The sequence below is a fragment of the Elephantulus edwardii genome, unplaced genomic scaffold (assembly GCF_000299155.1).
Source record: "Elephantulus edwardii isolate Elephantulus edwardi_28Jun2011 unplaced genomic scaffold, EleEdw1.0 scaffold00027, whole genome shotgun sequence".
NCBI lineage: Eukaryota > Metazoa > Chordata > Mammalia > Macroscelidea > Macroscelididae > Elephantulus > Elephantulus edwardii.
Genome location: NW_006399777.1, coordinates 9,561,180 through 9,579,121, shown reverse-complemented (window position 1 = coordinate 9,579,121; position 17,942 = coordinate 9,561,180). Strand labels below are relative to the sequence as shown.

The 17,942-nt window shown below is 44.2% G+C and overlaps 1 protein-coding gene and 1 pseudogene across 1 annotated transcript in view; one reads left to right on the top strand and one right to left on the bottom strand.

The window, feature by feature from the left end:
* The window catches only part of LOC102844158 (ubiquitin-conjugating enzyme E2 E2-like), a 341,166-nt gene that overhangs the window by 84,990 nt on the left and 238,234 nt on the right, over window positions 1-17,942 (bottom strand). The window lies entirely within an intron of this gene.
* Window positions 14,483-14,907, top strand: LOC102843754 (annotated as a pseudogene).

Sequence of the window (17,942 nt, the reverse complement as noted above, 5' to 3'; positions counted from 1 at the left end):
TCCTAGAGAGGGTGAGGACAGGCTGCTCCTTGGAGGTGAGAATTCTGCAGCTTCACCTGACATACTTTGGACATGTTGTAAGGAGGGACCAGTCCTTGGAGAGGGACATCATGCTTGGGAGGGTGGAGGGACAGCACAGGAGAGGAAGACCCTCGATGAGATGTATTGATTCAGTGACTGGGGTAATGGTGGTAGGTGTGTTGGAGACAATAAGATTGGCACAGGATAGAGCAGGGATTAGGGCTGTTGTACAAAGGATCGCTATGAATTGCAGGCAACTTGATGGCACACAACAACAACAACAACATGCGTTTTATCACTCCATCTTTTCAAACTCCCATTGATCCTTTCCCATTCATTCAGCTCCTCGCCACACACCTCCCTCCCTCCCTTCCTTTCCCCTCCCCTTTCAGCCCCTCCTTCTTCTGAACGTTTATTCATCTCTTGCCCAGTTATCTTGCTATTTTCACAGTAGTGGTCTTAATGCAGTATTTGTCCTTATGTGACTGAGGTATTTCATTCAGCATAATATTCTCTAGACTCTCCTGTTCCATCGTTAGATAGCATTTTACAAAAGCATTGTTCCTCACTGTTGCATAGTATTCCACTGTATAGATGTACCTCAACTTCTCAATCCATTCACTTACTGATGGGTATTTTGATTGTCCCCGTTTTCTTGCTATTGTGAACAACGCTGCTCTGAACATAGGTGTACACATCTCCATTCATGTCTCAGCAATCTACAGGTTCAACACAATCTCAATATAGATAGATACCAAATTCATTTTTCAATGAGTCAGAAAAGGCAATGTGCAATTTTATTTGGATAGAAAAGAGATCTGACACAAGCAAAGCTCTTCTGGAAACCAAAAATGAAGTAGGAGGCATCTCCCCCTCTGATCTCAAAACTTATTACACAGTTCAGTAATCAAATCAACATGGTACTGGTACAACGGCAGCCCCATAGATCACAGGAAGAGAACAGAGAATCCAGAAATCACCCATCCACCTAAAGTCAAACAATATTTTACAATGTAACAGAACCCACAAAATGGCGAAATTACAGCCTCTTTAAGAAAAAGTGCTAAGTAAAACGGGGCACTTATCTGCAGAAAACTCAACTTACAGCATACACAAATTTAGCTCAAGAATCCACATCTCACATACACAATAATCAGGCCTAGGTAGACCAGAAATCTAGGGGTGAAGCTCAAAACCACAAAGATAAAATGGGAACAACATTAGAAACCCTGGCCTATGGCATAAATAGGCTTGCAAATATAGCCAAAAATGAGCAACCTAGAAAGGTTAACATCAATGCATGGGGCCTTCTTAAAATCAAATCCCTATGTGCATCAAACCCTTTCTCCAATAGAGTGAGAAGACAGCCCACAGATTTGGATAAAACATTTGTCAGTGACATTTTGGACAAGGGTCTCATAATTAAAGCTTACAGATTACTACAGGGCCCCCACATGAAAAGGCCAGAATAACTCAATCACAAAATGGACAAAAGATACGAAAAGACTCTTCACAAAGGCGGACATTCAGAAGGCAGGAAACACATGGAGAAATGTTCAAAACCATCGGCAACCAGAGAGACACAAATCAAAACGATGACGAGATATCACCTCACACCAGCAGCAAAGTTTACCAACAAAGCAAACAGTAAATGTTGGAGAGGATGTGGAGAGACTGGGCCTCTCACCTGCTGGTGGGATTGTAAAATGGTACAACTACTACGGAAGGCAGTGTGGTGTTGCCTCAAAAAACTGAGCATACAAATTCTGTATGAACCAGTTATTCCACGGCTAGGAATATATCCCATGGGAATCAGAATTGCTTGAAAATGTAAAAGAAGATCACTTTTACCTTTACTAAGTGTATCAGAATGTTTTCAGTTTGTTTTTATTGATTCTCAATTTGCTATGGCTGACTGTGTGTGATGATTTGAAACAAAAGCAATGAATACTGTACGAGCTTTCTCTACACACGGGTATGACTGATGATGAGACAATCACCGGTCAAGTTAAAGATAAGCATTTTTTCTTTATTATTATTCAAGGTGGTATCTGTACTGGAGAGCTTATTAATTATCAGGATCCCTTTTATTGACATAATATAGTAAAACAGTAATAAAGTAATTCTAAAAATGGTTAAGAACATATGGTTGATGCTAAGTCTCTTGGAACAGTGTTTAATAACCCAGGAGACTTGTCTTTACCTGGTCCATTCTTAACTGGGGAAGGTACCCTGGGAAAAAAAAGAGTATTTGAAGAATTTGGCTTAGTTACATAACTCACTCGTAAACTACCTTCTGGTGGAACAAAGCCTTTATCGTTGCTGAGGAGAATTTACTCCTAAATTCACAAAAAAATAGGCTTTAGAGGATCAGAGTCATGGGGGTTTTGCTGGTAGTCTTCACAGATGACCATGTGAAACGTAAACACACACACACACACACACACACACGCACTCTTGAGGGCTTAGTAGATGCACTACCATCAGACGTCCTGAGGGAGAAAGATGGGCAATCTTCTGTGTGACTGAGTGACTGAAAACCCGCCGGAGGCTCAGCTGTAAGTAGGCTCCACCCTGATGACCCACAACAACAACAACAACAACAACAACAACAACAACAACAACAACGTACACACAAGAACATACAGAAGCCAGACTGTGTGACGAGGAGACCGTACAAATGGGAGGAAGACTCAACAACCTGCATTTATGCAGATGATACGTCCTCATGTGCAGAAAGTGAAGAGGCCATGAAGTACCTCATGCAGAAGATCAAAGAGTATACAGCCTGGAACATGGGTGACGTCTCAACATCAGAGAAGATAAAATGTTCTCTTATCTTGTATTCAGGTGGCTGTCTTCCACATTTCTTGGCACGGACTAGTGATCGTATCCAGGGCTGAGTCTGTCAGCTGAAACACGTCACCCGGTGCCTCAGAGATTCCTGAGGCCTTATTATTCGTCAGCGCCTTCAGTGCAACTTGAACTTCTTCCTTCTTTACCACTGGTTCTCGATCGTATGCTCCTCCCTGAAACGCTCTGGTGTTGAGCAATTCTTATTGGTGCAGTGACTCTGTTCATGGGCCTGACTTCAGCATGTCTTCCCTTTGTTTTGGCCTCTCTTTGTTCCAGGGCAAATTTCAGAGTCTCTCCCGATAGACACTTTGGTCTTTTCTCTCTCTTGTCTTTGTCACGGTGACCTCTGGCTTTCTTCATGGATGATGTCTTTGATGTCATCCCACAAACCCATCTGGTTTTTGGTCGTTAGTGTTCAAAGCATCACATTTATTCCTGAGATGTGGTTCTTAAGTCTAGATGCTGGAGACTCAAAGTCCCATGCTGGGTCTCCTGTGACCGCAGCAACGGGTGTAAACACCGTGTGTGTGTGTGTGTGTGTGGCTGGCACGGGACCCTGCCGGCTGGTGCTGTCCTGCTCAGGGTCACCGTGAGTTACGGTTGACTTCATGGCACCTGAGAACAACAGTCGCAAAGAGAAACATTCTACATCCCAGTTTGGAAAGACATGTTGGGGAGTCTTTTTTTTTTTTTCTAAATTTTTTTTATTAATGACTTTTTAATGCAACATATATCTTTTTTACAGCGTATTTCTTCCATTTAATTCCCCCCCATTCATTCACTGTTGCACATTTTCCTCCCTGCCCACCCCACCCTTCCCCAGTTAATTTTTCTCCTTGAAGAAAAAGAACTTTTTTTTCATTGTTATGCGATCCCTTCCCCCACTCCACTGTCCACTTTAATATGCATTTCTTCTTTGGTAATATTTCATGAAAACAATACCTAATCCTACATGCCTTTCAACCAGTTCTCTCCCTCATGTGTTTCACTGCACTATACATTATTTATCCCCTCTTTACTTAGGTGGCCCCCAACCCCGATGTCAGTCCCATTCTACAGCAGTGGCACTGTGCGATATTTGTCCTTTTGTGACTGACATACTTCACATAATATCCTCCAGGCTCACACATTTTGAATAATATTGCATGAGTTCCTTGTTTTTCAATGCAGCATAGTATTCCATTGTGTGAATATACCACAGCTTCTCTATCCATTCGTTTGTTGATGAGCAGGTAGGTTGTTTCCAACTCTTAGCTATTGGGAACCAAGCCACGATAAACATGAGTGTGGGTTGTTTTAAAAGCTTGGAGAGAGCAATTGTTCTCTTTTTATTTAGAGTGAATGAAAGTGAAGGAAAACAAAAACTCCATGAAGAAATCTGTTCACAGGACTAAGAAAACCACAAGAACTACAGCTGCTTCTGGGCTGAGAGGGGTGGAAACAGATGGTGATTAGCTACCACCGTAGCCCTCTGACGGACAGAAGGGCCTGGCTAGAATGGGAGAGGAACGCACAAAACTCAGGAAGTTCAGACTTGCTGGAATGAGAAGACGAAAGGAATTCCCTAGACCACTGCCTTAAGGTCCCTTTTAACCTGGAAGCAGGGACTCTCCCAGAGGTCACCTGCTAGCCCTGTGACAGACGGGCTCATCAGAGAACAGTGAACACATGTGGGCAGCATGCCCCCCATACAACCAGCTGCAGAAGCACAAACGCCAACATTTGCACAGAAGCAGAGATGAGAAGGCAGGAGGCGCAGGGGAACTCAACGGGCAGAAACAGACTCAGGGGAGAGGGCCACGCATCACGGGGTTGTACGAGTTCTAGGGCACAGTGTGTTAGGTGTTGGGCTGTAAACCAAAGGTCGCTGGATTGGATCCACTTGTTGCTCTGTTTGGGAAAGACTAGGCAGCTGGCTTCTGCAAAGATTTATAACTTTGTGAACCTGGTGAGAGGGCTACGTGAATCAGAATCAAGCCAGTGGTGATGTGCCTGGTTTTGTGTTCAACCAAGACCACGGAACAACCTGTAGAGATAGGTGAGTGCGAATCTAACTTGCTGTGTACACAATCACAGGAAATACTGTTTTTAAAAACAGAACTACTCGGTAGGTTTACCGTTGTTCTATTTGCCGCTTCGAGGAGCAGCGTAAGTGACATATTTATCTAACGAAAACGGCCCAGGTCTGTTTTTGCACTTAAATTTTGATGCCAATTTCTGTTTGATTCTGTTCTTCTTCTTTCCCTCCCCTATTCTTCACCACAATTTCTGCTCTCCCTCCATGACTGCGGACGGTATTTTTCCAGCCTCTGTCTCCACCTGCCAGCCTCTCTTGCCACATGCCATGGGCTTCTGAAGCCTGTCGTTTTAGATTTTTCTTTCCTCCCCACCCCAGTCCGCTCTGTAAGACGGTAATAGCTGCTGTCAAAACGGTTCTGACTCCTGAATGACGAACCCACATGTCAGAAGAGACCTGGGCTCCATGGGGCAGCCTCTGGCAGACTTTCCATAAACAGGTGGCCGTGGCTGGTTTGCCTCGGGAAAATGCAGACCACAAGGCTTCCCACTGAACACTGAGAGGATTAACTGCGCCACTCTGGGCCTCCTCTCTGAGAGAGAGAGAGAGAAAGAAAGAGAGAGAGAGAGACAGACACACAGACACAGAGAGCGTGAGAGAGAGAGACACAGAGAGAGACAGATAGAGACAGAGAGACAGATAGATACAGAGAGACAGAGAAACAGAGAGAAAGATGGAGATAGAGAGAAAGATGTAGAGAGAGAGAGGAAAAGAGGGTGAGAAAGAGGGAGAGATGGAGAGGGAGAGAGAGAGATGGAGAGAGAGTGAGAGAGAGAGAGATGGAGAGAGAGTGAGAGAGAGAGAGATGGAGAGAGAGGAAAAGAGGGTGAGGGGGAGAGAGAGAGAGAGAGAGAGAGATGGAGAGAAAGAGAGGGAGAGGGAGAGGGAGAGGGAGAGATGGAGAGATATGGAGAGAGAGATGGAGAGAGAGGGGAAAAGAGGGTGAGAGAGAGAGGGAGGGAGGGAGGGTGTGTGTGTGTGTGTGACCACTGAGTCAGATCCAACCCACAGCTGACCCTCCGGTGGGTTTTCTGAGACCGTTAATCAAATGGGAGGCGATGGCTCATCCTTCTCCCGCATTCCTAAAAAAGCCACATTAACATGGTGGTTTTTGAGGGATAATAATGTGTTTGGAAATGGTGTTGAAATAGATTTGGCCACATATGTGAGCAGTGTTATTTCTTATGTGCTATATAAATAGTTGAAGGTTAATTAGCAGTATGACTAAGTAGTAATGCTGCCAGTCTCCTTCAAACAAATGCAGTTTGAAGAAAAAAAAGAAGAAAAAAAAAAGAAATAGATTTGGCAAAATCAAAACGGAGTGGGGTGTAGGGAGGGCTGAATAGCAGTAGTTGTTGTTGTTGTTGTAACGTGTGTGGAACGGTCCATGACTCACAGCGATCCTACGAACAACAGGCCAGAGCCTTACCGATCCTGTGCCGTGCTCACCGTTCCTGATAGATTTGAGCCCATTGCTGCGGTCGCTGTACCAGTCTCTCTTGTGGTTTTCCTCTCTTTCTCTGACCTTCCACCTTTGCCAATATGACACTTCCCCCCAAGACTGGCCCCTCTTGACAACAAGCCCGAAGTCTGTGAGGAAAGCTTTAGTATCCTTACCTCTGAGGGGCACCTTGGCTGAACAGATTTAGCTGTGGGGCAAAAAATATATTCTCAATTTATTTTCTAATGCTCTATTTTTACTGCCTAAACTTCCTATCCTCAAAAGAAATCCTGAAGTACCTTAAATAAACATTCTAGGCTGCCTTCCCTCCTCCTATAATTTACAACATTCATCTTGGTATTGCGGAAAATTGGCTGCTACAGTGTAACAACAAATATTACCTTTGAAAAGCAAACAATTGCACCATATGCGGCTTTTTAAATAAATAGTACCAACTTCATTTTATACAACTGATAGCTATATGGAGAGCTCAGTGAGGATTTCAGAAGCAATTTTTTTATAGACAATCTGGCAAGAGTGTCTGTGCACAAAGGGAATAAATTTATATGAGATCTTTAAAGACAGCATTATATAGGATATGGTTTTTTTTTATTCCTTTCTAGGGAAGAGAGCTGAGCTCTGGTGGAATAATGTTGCACTGCTAATGAAAAAAGTCAGCAGTTTGAACCCACGACGCACAAACTTTTTGTGGCATTTGTTAAAAACCAGACACATTGACACAGGCTTGATTTCTGGTGGCCCCCTAGCCAGTGTTAAAGTTGGACATCGTTACAGGTGCCAACCCCCTGGTCTTCTGCTTGTGGAACAACCGGTAGATTTGATCTACTGACCTTCTGGTTTACAGTCCAACACACAGCCCACTAGACTACTAGTGCCCCATAGGAGATGGATGGGCGGACTCCTCCTGTTAAGATTTACAACCTGTGAGTCAGAATCAACTTGATGGCACTGGATTTGCTGACTTATTTGTTTGCTTTTTCTACAGGGTAGGATGTCAACACATAGTTGTTCAATAAATCAAGTGGAAAGGTACAAGAATACTGCCATTTGTAAAGAGGCCATATCACCATGAAAAATGACAAATGATCGAGACACTTACACAGGCAAGTCTGGTGGGCTAGAGGTAAGAAGCTGCACTGCAATCTCAAAGGCATGTGGTTCAAATCCACCAGGCGCTCTGCAGGAGAAAGATGGGCAACTTCCTCCCATGTAATTTACTTAATCTCTGAAAACCCGCTGGAGGGTCAGGTATGGGATGGTTCAGACTCAAGTGTAAACACCACCACCACCACCAGTATGCTAATACAAGTTAACAAGACCAGTTGGTGTGCACAGAGAACACACACGTGTGCACGTCAACTGACAGATGTGCACAGCTGAGAGAGAGAAATGTGGTCCCTCATCATTCTATTTCTGATTCAGGGAGCCTTTTTGGCCTAGTGGTAAGGAGTTGCACTGCCAACCTGGAAGTAAGTGGTTCGAATCCACCAATTTCTCCGCTGGAGAAAGACGGGCCATCTCCTCCCATATGGTTATTGGCCTCTGCAAACCCGCTGGAAGGTCAGCCATGGGTCGCTTCTGACTCGAAAGTACACAACAACAACAGCAAGTCGTACTGACCTGTATACTACTGCTTTTATAGACTCTCAGTTGTACAGCAATGACTGTGCATAAACCCCCAAGATTCTCAGAAAAGAATATACACAGTCCTGTAATGCATTCTGCAAGGGACTTCTGGGACAGAAATTCCACAGTCCACACACACTGTCCTCTTTGTCTCTGTGGAAGGTGCTGACACGGGAGAAATGCCCACAGAGAACACCATCTCCTCATTTTCTCTGCACGCCTCTTCACCCATCGTCTCCAGCGAATGATTCCAGTAATTTCCTTGCACCCCATTCTCTTGTGCTCTCTTCCCAGCCCAATCCCACCCCCTGCTGCTTCAAGGATGAGCTTCTTTCTTTCTTTTCTTTCCTTTTTTTTTTTTTTTACTAACTGATTTTAATGAAGTTTACAGAGACTTTGGATTTCCATTCAGTCATTGATTGTTGAACTTTTCTCCCCGCCCACCCCTCCCCTCAACTAGCTTTTCTCTTTGAAAAGTAAAAGGAAAAATTCTTTCATTGTTCTTCCAACCCTCTCTCTCCTCAAGTCCACTCTACTATGCTACCTTCGTTCTGGACGCCTATCATAACAATAATATCTAATCATATATCCCCTTTAAACAGTTCTCTTCCTCATCTGTTTCAATGCAGTATACATTATTTATCCCCTCTTTGTCAGTCTCCTCCCAACCTCTATGTCAGTCCTCTTTTATATCAGTGGCGTTATGCTGCATTTGTCCTTTTGTGACTGAGATATTGAACTCAGCATAATGTCCTCCAGGGTCATCCACTTTGTACAATATATCATGAGTTCCTCATTCTTCAACGCAGCATAGTATTCCATTGTGTGAATATAGCAGAACTTTTCTATTCATTCATTTGTTAATGGGCACTTGGATTGATTGTTTCCAACTCTTTGCTATTGTGAACAAAGCCAAAATAAACATAGGTGTGAATAGGATGAGGTTTCTAATATTTCGTTGTTGTTAAGTGCTGTCAAGTCATAGACAACTCCTAGAGACCCTATGAATGAAAGACCTGAACACTTGCTTAACTTTCATCCTTTCTCCATGTTCACAGGGTTTCCGGAGGTGAGCTATTTTGGAAGTGGATGCCACTCCTGCTTCCAAGCTTGGATGAATTGGGGAGCTCCACCCAACACTGTCCACCATGGGGAACCATTATTGCATTTGACACGTCAGGGTCACAGTGTTCAGCATCACAGGCCCCCCGGAGTTACCTCTGAACGGCAACTGTACACAGGTTAAATCACGCACAGCCTGCAAGATGAGGCACGCACTCCCGTGGACAGCATGTCGCACGCCTGGGCAGCCTGCTGGGCCCACCTGTGGAAAGGCCACACTCTGGGCCTCTGAGCACCACACGATCCTGGTGACGAGGGAGGTTCTTCCTTCTCTCTTGGGGGATGTGTGCCACCTCCCTCGGGTCCTGGCTCCAGTCGCATTCCTCCTCTGAAGACCTCGCTGACTGACAGACGTCGTGTTGTTAGGTGCCATCAAGTCCATAATGCCTCATAGTGACCGTGTGCACGACAGACCTGAACCTTGTCCTGTATCAGTGTCACGTTCTCCGGCCCGCTCAAGCCCGCTGCTGCAGTCACTGTCACAATCCAGCTCACGGAGGGTCTTCCTCTTCCTGCCGACCCTTTCCCATTTCCCAGCGTGATGTCTTCTTTGTCCAAGGACTGGCTCCTTCTTGACAACACGTCCAATGTCCGGCAGATGAAATCGCACCATCTGCTTCCAGGAGCACACTGGTTCCACTTCCCCCAAGACAGATTTATTGATTTATTTTTAACAGAATCTTCTGAACAGTCAGGACTCATGTGCTTGGCTAGGACAGCTTCCACGCACTGGCGGCTTATGACACGGGAATGGTATGGTCTCACAGGTCTGCAGGCCAGCAGTGGGAATTCAGGAGGGTGGCAGAACCAGGCTGTCTCTGGTGGCTCTGGGAGAAGAACCTCTCCTCTCTCTCCTGGTTTCTGGGGGCTCCAGGCGTTTCTTGGCATTCCCAGGGGTGCAGTTTCATCTTTAATTGTCTCTGTATTTTCCTCTTTTTATGAGGATACCAGCCATCTATGATTAGGACATTTTCTATTCCAGTTTTACTTCATGTAAAATTACTTAACTAGTAATGTTTGTGTTTCCAAGAAAGGGACAACAGGATGTGTGTGTGTGTATGTGCGTGTACACACGTACACACACACACACACACACACACACACACACACACACACCATGGACTGCTAAGAAAACAAACAAGTTTGTCCTGGAGAGGGTGAAGCCGGGCTGCTCCTTGGAGGCAAGGATTCTGAGGCTTCGTCTGACACACTTTGGTCATGTTGCAAGGAGGGACCAGTCCTTGGAGAGGGACGTCGTGCTTGGGAGGGTGGAGGGCAGGCGCAGGAGAGGAAGACCCTCTATGCAGTGGATTGATTCAGTGACTGAGGTAATGGGGGTAGGCATGTCAGAAACAGTGAGACTGGCACAGGATAGGGCAGAGTTTAGGGTTATTGTACATAGGGTCACCATAAGTCGCAAGCGACTAGATGGCACATAACAACAATAACAACTACATACACACACACACACACACACACACACATATGTATGCATATATATACACACAGATAAATGTATGTATGTATAGGTATATGTGTATATATATGTATACGTATATTTATATTTGTAGGTGGGAAATCAGCCCACAACATAACCATGGGCAGTCTTCCTCCACTGGTCTATAAAGTACATGAGAGGTCAGGCTGTGTCTTTCCATACAGGCATCACATGACAGGCAAGCACATTTACATTTCTGCCAGATCTCCGGCAAAGTCTTGTAAAAGTCAAAGTCAAATCCAAGGTCTCAGGCAGGTACTCCCTGAATGCTGGTGCCTCATTAGCCACGGACACAATGAGGTGACCGTAGTTCACCCTTAGTTCATGTGCACTAACAACTTCTTCCTGTTCTAATCAGGAACACACGAACAAAAGCCTTAACCTTCTTTCTTTACTACCATCAAGGGCGCTGGCCTAGTGCCATATCATACAACGGAACAGCCTGGCAGTCATAAATTCCGGTTTTAGGTACAGGGAGAGGTATTATTTATGACCAGAAAGATGATACGTGCTGAGTTGTTCCAAGCCCTTGTTTGTGTGTGTGTCCCAATAAGCAACAGAGGGGATTCTAGGCGGGATGGCAAGCCAGTCTGGTAGGTAGAAAACTGCAGACAAATGTTGCTAAATAAAGTTGAGAAGAAAAAAGGATCTCCAGCAGGTTGACCAGAGGCTGGTTCTAGCATTCTGGCATTTTACCAATGACTTTAACGAAGACACAAGAATTACGCATCTTAAAGTTATGGATAACACAAAGAATAGAAGGACAGGCAGTTAACATGGCGATCAAAACAGGAAAATAAAAAGATACAGACATAAAAGCAACCGAACATATTAGGACAGGTAGTTAATTTAGTGATCAGAAATGAAAATAAAAAATACAAACATGTTAAATGATGAGTTAGACAATTACAACAAAAGGAGGGGAAAAGGCCTACATTTAGGTTCAAAGGAATAAGTTTTACAAACTGGTCGTCTGGCCTATATGCATCAATATGGGAATTTTTTAAAGGAAAATACTATACAAGTCGCAGAACTAGATTACTTAGGATCTTCTAAAAATCAAAGCCTTATGCGTATCAAAAAAGTCCTTTAAAAGACCAAAAAGGAAAAAAAGAGGGGAAAAAAAAGACTTAAAAGAGAGCTTCCAGATTGAGAAAAAGGGCTCAGGATGACATATCTGTGACAAGGGGATTAATGTCTATAATTTATGGAAAACATAAACGCCTCTATAATTTATGGAAACAGCAAATAAAAAAAATACAAACAACTTGATTAAAAACTAGGCAGAGGGCGAGTTCTGGTGGCCTAGTGGCAAAAAGCTGCACTGCAATTCCAGAGGTGTGCAGTTCAAATCCACCAAGTGCTTTGCTGGAGATGGAGGAACAATCTCCTCCTGTACCAGTCAGATTCGATTTGACAGTACACACATAATAATAATGATAATGATAATAATAAAATTTAAAAAAACCCCACAAAACAAACAAACATCTAGTCAGAGGACATAAAAAGACACATCTCTGAAGAGCATAGGCTGGAGTCCCTGCAGTGGTAGGAGATGTGTGAGAGTACAAGCTCACCTGCAGGTTTCCGCAGCTCCTGGAGGCAGCCAGCCGGGTGGGGTGGCACTGCCAACCTTCCAGTCAGAATCTCAAGTCTTAGCCTAACGCCGCCCGGGAATACTCTCACATGTGACAACGGACACGCAGTTATAATCAAACAGTCCTTCCTCTCCGACTGGCTACGGGCAAACATTAAGCGTCACTTGGCATCGGCGAGTGTAGGAAAAAGGCAAGACCGTCTAAGCCACGAGTATGTTTTTGTTTTTGTGTATTGTCTGTCACGTCAGAATCAGCTCAGAGCTGCCCTCACGGGTTTTCAGACAGCACAGAACACAGGAGGCGAACACTCACCTTTCCCCTGTGAAGCTGCTGGTGGATCTGAACCACATACCTTTGGGTTGGCAGTGCAGCTCCTTGCCACTAAGCCACCAGAGCACCCTAAGCCAACAGTATAAATTAGTACCTCTTCTCTGGAGAACTATGTAAGCAAAGTGGTAAAACTGGGAATGCGTATAGATCCTTTACGCCTGCATTCCCTAGGGATCCATCCTACAGAGAGCTCTCGACAAGTTAAAAAAGAAATTACGTACAAAGAGCTGTAGCGAAATATTATTTGTTATGACAAAGGGTGAAAATACGTTCTATGTCTACTATAGAGAACCAGTTAAATGCATTGTGAATGGGATATTATATAATGAAAGAATGGAGCTGATTTATAAATATAAACACAGGACAATGTGAACATGTCAAAGGGGAAGAAAGGCAAATACCTAACCTGATTGTTTTATACCTTTCATATTGTTTGGATTTTTTCCCCCTATTGTGCATATTGTTGTTGTTGTTATGTGCCTTCGAGTCGTTTGCGACTCATAGCGACCCTATGTACAACAGCCCTAAACTGTGCTCTACCCTGTGTCAATCGCATTGCCTCTGACACACCCATCCCGATTACCCCAGTCAATGAATCAATCCCTCATAGAGGGTCTTCCCCTCCTGCGCTGTCCCTCTACTCTACCCAGCATGATGTCCCTCTCGTCACTGAACCACGAAAGAAACAGTGTTGTCTCAAAAGGGAAAGGGAAGAGGGAGAGAGGGGAAAAAATGAAGACAATAACTTGAAATATACATATTGTTTTATGTATCATTTCCTCATTACACAAACAATTGCTTTATATCAACTACAGAATTTTAAATCAATTTGTAGCCAAGGATAGGGACAACATAATTACACAGTAATACACCGCAGTAAGTTATAAACACACAGGTTTAGAATGTGTTAAATGACAAAACAAAGACTTCTATTTAACCGTAATTCTCTACCAGAAAATAAGAAGGCAAAGAAACTTTTCCCGTTACCTACAGTGAACAACAGAAGAGCTCATCTAAGATACGGTGGCTGGAAAGAAGTGGAACGGCTGTGCTTAGCAAGACTGTTGCACAGATCAGCTATTTCAGGTGCTTGAGGTATGGGAGTAGAAAGCAGGAGGCCAGGAGTTCTAATCCTGGGCCTGTCCTATGGTAGCCTTCTGGTCTGCATCATATTACTTAATCTGAGTTTCAGTTTCCTCTGATAATGACACCTGCTTTTCAATGTGAAGCACGACGTAAAACGACAGTCTGTTTATAACGTCTAAGACCAATTTCTGCATAACCAACAGAATGTCAACAGATACAAACCAAAGGCTCAGGGGGAAGCTCCAAAGAGGTCATTTACAAGCAGGGAAAACAGAAATCTCAAAACACTGCATAGCATGGATGCTAAGAGAGGGCATTATGCTGAGTGAAGTGAGCTAGACACTAAAGGACAAATACTGTGGGAGGAAAGGATCACACAGGTAGAATCCTTCCTGGGTGCTTACCAAGAAAGGAAGAGGGGAGTAAAACTCAGTTAATAGCTATTAGACACACTTGAAGATGGCAGAAGGGAAAGGCAATAGACGATAAGGAATGGTCAGCAAGGTACCACTCAACAAGGGAACACAGACAGATAGAAGGATTTGTGGAAAGGGGAATGACAGGGAGGGAGTGGGGAAAGTGTGGCCACTCTGCAGATACTGAGATGAATGCTACGGGACCAGATGCCTGCGAAGAGCTGAATGAAAAACGAATTTGCTTCGTAAACCTTCACTCACATGATGATAAAAAAAGGAAAACAAGACAAAAACAAACAAACAAACAAACAAACAAACAAACAAACAAACAAAAAAGCCATTTAGGCTCTTTTGCCTCCTGTGGCCATCACCAAAGCAGCAGTGGTCAAAATGAAGTTCAATGCTTTCGTGACTTCTGACCGGAGTGAAAACCGCAAAAGGCATTTCAACGCACCCTCTCATGCTCGAAGGAAGATTATGTCTTCTCTTCTGTCCAAGGAGCTGAGGCAGAAAGAAATCCAATGTGTGGTCCAGGCCCATCCGAAAAGAAGATCAAGTTCAGGTTGTAAGAGGGCACCATCAAGGTCAGCACATTGGCCAAGTCGTTTACAGGAAGATGTCACCTACACTGAGCGGGTGTGGCGAGAAAAGGCTAATGGCACAACACTCCGTGTGGGCATTGACCCCAGCAAGGTGGATATCACTAAGCTAAAACTGGATAAAGACAGAAAAAAGATCCTTCAGGTAAAGCCAGATCTCAACAAGTCGGAAAAGAAAAGGGCAAATACAAGGAAGAAACAACTGAGAAGATGTAGGAGTAAAATATTATTATTCACAACTTCATTAAAAACTGGAAAAAGAAAAAAAAAAGCCATTTAGTCCATTTCTTTACAGGAATAAGTTTCGGTGGCAGGGAATTACTTTGTTTCCTTTTAGGCCCAAACACCAACGTCATGCTTTAGGAACTTACGGAAAATGGATTTCTCTGACTGAGTTAATTGTTCATGTTGTTATGATTTGCTGACACAAACGCAGTTTTATTTTTCTGTGAATATGGACATAGGCTTTTATGAGCTCTCCTTGTGCTGACATCCAACAGCACTATCTACCCTGCATGCGAAATGATGTTTTCATTCCAAAACGCCAGGAGGCCTTTGTTAATCTTTCTTTTGTGGAACCTATTCCAGCATTTTATGGCTTCAAACAGTCATTTCTGGCTAAAAAAAACAACCAAAGCCATTTAGTCTAGTGTATCACTGATACCACTAAACTGCATCCTGGTGGTGCAGCAGTAAAGTGCTGAACTGCAACAAAAGGCCAGCAGTTCGAACTCACTGGCCACTCATTGGGAGAAAGACGTGTACATCAGTCTCAGGGAAGTTTTATAGCCTCACAGAATCCGGCGGGCCCTTCTACTGGGCCCTAGAAGTCACTCTAGGCCAGACCTGATCCAGCAGCAGTGGCATTATCTTCATTTTCATATGCTGCTAACTTCTCAAACAGAATTATCTCCAGCATACCCCCTCAGGAAAACCCCACATCTTTAATCTGTCTGCTGAACCTTCTCCACCCAGAAGTCCCACAGCTCCCTCAAAGATGTGTCCCCACTGGGTCAATTAACTCAGAAACCAGAGCCCCTGGCGGTCCCGGTGTTGTACACGGCTGCCACTTCGACTGGTGGTTCTCCACACGGGATTGGTTCGCTCTCCCCTACCGGGGGGACAGATGGTGACACCTGGAGACATTTTTGCTTATCACACATGGGGAAGGGGTGCCACTGGCATCAAGCGGGTAGAGGCCAGGGACACTGTGTCCTACAGTGCAAAGGACAGCTGAGAGTGACCGTCTGGATCAAAACACCAATTGTGCCCATACTGCGAAACCTTGTTCTAACCTAATCTGGAAGGTAAACTATACCAGAGGGGCTGCGGCCTGGTGAGCTCAGAATGTAAAGTACCTGAACCAGTACGTGGCACGTACGTATTAACTGAATACAAGAGCAAGAACAGAATTCAGGTATCCGTCCCCGTCTTTACCACTATTGTACAACCTTTAGTTCTTCCCAAGCCCTCACCACCGCAGTATCCTCATCAACTTCAAGGGTTTGAAAAGCAATATGAATTCAAGAAATCACTGCCTTATAAATTAGCCTTAAAGTGGATTTAAAAATCTAGCCTGAGTGCACCTGATACAGGCCATGGTCTTTGCAATCACTTGTTATGCATCAGAGAGTTGGACAATGACTAGGGAGGATAGAAGGAGAATCGGCGCCTTTGAGCTGTGGTGCCGGAGAAGAGTACTGAATGTTCCATGGACTGCCAAGAAAACAAACAGATCCATCCTGGAGAGGGTTAAACCAGAATACTCCTTGGAGGCAAGGATTCTGGGACTTCGTCTGACATACTTTGGACATGTTGTAAGGAGAGACAGGTCTTTAGAGAGGGACATCATGCTTGGTAGGGTGGAGGGCCGGCGCAGGAGTGGAAGGCCCTCTATGAGGTGGATTGATTCAGTGACTGGGGTAATCGGGATGGGTGTGTCAGAGACAGTGTGATTGGCACAGGATAGAGCAGGGTTTAGGGCTGTTGTACATAGGGTCGCTATGAGTCGCAAACGACTCGACAGCACATAACAACAACAACAACAACTCCACTAACACACTGATATCGGAAGGGAAAATGTGCCTCGTTGGTGAGCCTGGCTGCACTGGACAAGCAGGGCTGCTGTCCACCGTCTCACACGCAACCTTTATGAGTCTCTGACTCTGGGGCTCCTTATTTTCACAGGGCAGGACCTGCATCACGTTAACCTGGACCCAGGGCCAGCCGATCCCATCTCTCCTTTAATTCACTGACAACCAAGGAATGCACACTGATTCTGATCTTGGCCACCTGGGAAAGGAGAATACCATTCACCTTGACACATTTTATATGGACCTGTCTGATTAACTCTCAAAGAAGCCATCACCGTATCAAGAGACACAACTTCAACAATGAGGAAAAAAAGGTCAAAAAAACAACAACAAGAACAACAAATACTCTACAAAACTCCAGAGAAACAAGACCATTTTCCATAAACAACTGCTACAGTGCGGTCTTACAAATCAGCTCGGGATTGGCTACTCTCTTTCAACAATCTTGAACAAAATAAATTATAAATAAAGAACTCTAAGTGATCTAAGCAAGTGGTATATTTTGATTATGTGTAGTATAAGTAATCTCCGGTTTGAGTCTCAGCCAACCAGCTAACACAATACTCATAAAGCATATGATGGTAAAAGTCCGAGGTACATACAACGGTTTGTCGTAACAGATGAGCACCACTTTGCAATGTGCACTGAAACATTTTATCTTTCCTACATGAGTATGTCAGAGATGCCTTTCTGTGTGGCTGGAAACACTTCTTTTCTGAGTGCTGTGCATAGAAAGCTGTGTGATATGTACACTAAGACAAGCATCTGACATTAGCTTGGAATGAACTACTTGTTGCAACTTCTGTACGAACTTGACTAAAACACAGATGTAGAAATAGAACTCTGACATAATCTGAAGACTTTCACCATCACTTTACCTTCCATAATTCAAGAGGAAGAAAAAGATGGCTTTGACGACTTTGATTTGCGCTACCATTGTAACTCGAGGCACTGGGCATTTTCTCAACTGTCTGTTGGTCGTCTGTCTGCCTTCTTAGCAGAAATCTTGATTCCAATCATTTACCCATTTTTATGTCTTGGAGAAAATGCAACCTAAGAGTTCCCTGGAGGCGAAGCTGGTGAAGCTTTGTCTCACCCACTGTGGATGTGTTGTGAGGAGAGGCGTTTCCTTGGAAAGGGACATCGTGCTTGGAAAGG